The sequence below is a fragment of the Conger conger genome, chromosome 9 (assembly GCF_963514075.1).
Source record: "Conger conger chromosome 9, fConCon1.1, whole genome shotgun sequence".
NCBI lineage: Eukaryota > Metazoa > Chordata > Actinopteri > Anguilliformes > Congridae > Conger > Conger conger.
The window spans coordinates 42,245,891-42,249,435 of record NC_083768.1 but is presented as its reverse complement, the minus strand read 5'-3'; the positions used below and the strand labels follow the sequence as shown (position 1 = coordinate 42,249,435).

The window sequence follows — 3,545 nt, the reverse complement described above, 5'->3', positions numbered from 1 at the left end:
GTTTTTTTTTTCCGACGCACTAAGTGTAAGCCGCAGTGACCAACCGCAATTCTATGAAAGGAGTGTACTTGAGAAACGGCGCGTCTCCTGTTTTGAAACTTGTAGCCTACGTAATATTCTCATTTTGTAGCCGTGGGGCGACAGACGCGGAGAGGGACGATACGCCGGGACCGACAAAGAGGCCCTTTAACGGACAGGTGAGTTATCTGGCTCTGTCGTGAATCGATTCTCACATAGCACTGAAAGAGTTGTAAACGGTGGTAAAGATGCGGAAAGAAGGAGGCGTTGGAAATAAACCGTAGCGTAGCCGTGCCGTGTTGCAACAGCTTGACAGTAGAAAACGCCGAGATACAACTGTCGCAAGAGACACATAGAACACGAACTGAACTGAGATATCCAGTGACACGTGAATAATGCAAAGGAAATCTATTGTCGTCCGTACATTTTGCTTACTGTAACCCGGCTTATCGCAACACCTTTGCCTGCGCCCCCCACCCCGACAAGAATGCAGAAACAGACAAATTCTGATTTACGCATTAGCAGTTTTGAAATAAATTCACTCGGCAATTGTAGCCTTTGGTGGTCTCTGCATGGAGCCTATTTTGTTCTTTTTCAACAGTATCCCTGATGTCTCAAATGCTCGTCACCCTTCTTCCCCCTTGCGCAAATGTACGTGTTCGTCGTGACCACACTCTCCCCCCCCCCACCCCACCACCACCTTAGTTCTGTTCTCAGCGTTCGCCTCGAGCAAGCGGGGCCGCGGTCTACTTTCTTTCGCTTAGCCTAAAATATACTGCACGGCGACGGTGAGCGAGTTCGCTGGGGTATGTCGTCCGCTGTCCAAACGCGCGGTGCTGTTGTCACACTCGCTGGCCACAGGTCATTGACTCATCTCACCTCCCCTGCCTCCGTCCTGCGGGTTTCAGTTACCTTTTCATATGGCACGCACCTTCCTGTCGTAAGTATAATTGAGGTAGTGGTGATTTAAGAGTCATATCTGTCGGGCTCGGTCTTATTCTGACCCCTCCTGCGCTTTCGGTTTCAGCACTCCAGAACGTTGTTATCCCGTCATTTGATCATTCGAGAAGTGGGATACGACTTCTTAACGTGATGGAAAGTGTCCTTATGGCGTTGGATCCAACTCTGTTATGTCCTAATGTCCTGGATCAAATGTATTGTGGTCCTGTGACATCACTGCGCCCACCACACAGGGGCTACAACAGACAGCCTTGGGTCTCAGGGCTGGTATTTCCCCTTTTATTCCCTTCGGTTACTCTGTAAGGCGTCTCTGTCACAATACTCTGTGAAAAGCGCCGTACAAATACATTGAATTGCAGCACAATGGTCAATCAATTCTAATGAAAATCCAATGTCCAATGGGCTGCTATACTCACCCGTTTCTACTTCTATCATGTCATATGTGTTAGCATTGTGTATAGTTAGTCTACCTTGGGAAATATACCTAGTTTATTTAAATAATACTGTTTGAAGGGAAATACCATTCGAACGGTTTATCCAACCATTAATTAAATATGCTAGTTTGAATAGCGCGCGTTTGAATAGCGTGCGTTGTTCTAATCTTTTGTCGGTTGGAATTCTACCTTTGTGTCGAAACTAAAGCGCGCCGCTTGTCCCGAGCTGTGGAACAGTGCAAAATCACATGCGCATTGCCGGTTATGCAAAATGTCGAGCCTCCAGGTCTCACTGCGAATGTAATCTATGGTCGGCACCTCTAAAGGCAGCTACTACAACTTGGACGGGGAATGCGGCGTGGAAGAGAGCGCTGCAAATAAGTAGCCTACATCTTCCCGTAGGCTATTCCTTTTTAGCTTTTATGATGGGACGTCAAGTCTCAACTACGAGATAGGCTATGCTCATATCAATTGCGTCAGTCTTGAACGCGCATTTGAAAGACTTATCCTACCGTTTGTTTCCCTTGCTTAAAAATACATAGCCTATTTATGTATATATTTTGTTGACGGCTGTGCTCAACAGGTAAATCGCATGAAACGGCCTACCGGAAGAGAGGTGTTTAGAATGATCTGCACGCAGATTCGTATATTAAAAGGAAATGGTCGGGGATAGGGCTAGGCGATACTACATTTGGGTGAACTGTGTTTTATTACTGTGCCTATTACACATTGTGTAGTTTTGAAACCGTACTCCAATCGAAGGATTTCTGAGCTGTTACTAGTCTGTATAATTCCGAACTTTCGGGTTGGTACTTTTTATTGTTATCATACACATGGTAGCGACTCTCACGTAGCCTACAACACTACTCATTATAGCCTACCGCATTCATTTACTTACTGTAAAAATTCAATACAACAATGTTAAGTTGATGAAAGCGCGTGAGTGCATTTACCTCATGTAAGTAGTGCGAATACGCCTTACCAATACTTTTATGATGTGAATCATAAGAGTTAGTAAGTTATTAATTAACAGACAATTGATTGTCTGAGATTGCGAGTTGTCGCTGTTTAATGCATGTGGATTAAGGGACTGTATGCTAAATCTTGCGAAACATGTACCATTTATATCATGCCGATGCTCACATCTAGCTACACAATGCATTAAACGGTCACTGTGTAATGTGGGCGCTTCAGTAGATGTACAAAAATAAGTTGTGACACAGTCAAAACAATCAGCCATCACAGACCTATAATAAGACGCGTTCTAATGCTTAAGCGCAATTACTAAGGGCAACGAATCAATACAAGTCGATAGTGAAATGTTTAGGCTATATCTTCCACCGTAAAAAGAGTCGAGCAGTGGCGAACTGTCTGCCAGACTATGCTAGCCGAGTCAAAGTTTTTTATTTATTTGGGGAGGGGTTGTATCCTGTATGCTGCAAACACACACACTTGGCCTACTCATGCAAGTGAAGCAACGCACACATCCATGTCCAGGGCAGTACATTCCAGATGTCCGCATCTAAATAGACGGACACGCCCATGCATAAACATGAACATAAACACTATTTAAATGGGAATCTGAAAGGCATAGCCAGGAATAAAAAACGTCCACAAACACATACACCACGTATTGACAGATGAACAGTCACGCAGTTATCGGACGAGAAGCATGTCTCATGAATATCCGACCACCGTGACTTCGGTTAGTTTGACTTTTGGTTAAACTGAGGAACGTTGCTCTTTCCCTTTTCGCCAAAAATAGAACCCCTTCCCCCCACGTCCCGCTTGAATTCAGTGTTTGTTGACGATGTTATCACCATTCTGTTCAGAAAAAGTGTTGCGTTTGGCCTCGGTTAAGAATGCGGCGCGGGCACATTCCGTTATCGTCGATCGCTGGCGCTGGTCCGCCATCTTAATTCTGTCCCCTGTGTCGTTTAGGGACGTCGGTGGGTGAGAGAGGGATAGAGCTTTGTGTTTTTTTTGTTTTTTTTTCCAGATCTGTCCCGTTGCTTTCTGCATGTGGGCTAACCAGGGAGATTACATGATTCTGCTTGTCTATAAACAGAATCAACAACAGCCGGGCGAGAGATTAAACAGAAATAGAAAAAGAATCCCTCCACTGATGGTACG

General features: G+C 44.9%; 1 protein-coding gene across 2 annotated transcripts in view; it reads left to right on the top strand.

Moving 5' to 3' along the window:
* Positions 1–3,545, top strand: part of LOC133137434 (death-associated protein kinase 2-like) — a 21,427-nt gene continuing 17,882 nt past the window's right edge. The window contains exon 1 of one of the 2 annotated variants that reach the window (XM_061255716.1): positions 1–197. The gene's annotated coding sequence lies outside the window, so the exon portion shown is untranslated. Of the gene's footprint in view, positions 198–742; positions 959–3,545 lie in introns of those variants that run through there. The other variant, XM_061255717.1, reaches the window with a different exon arrangement.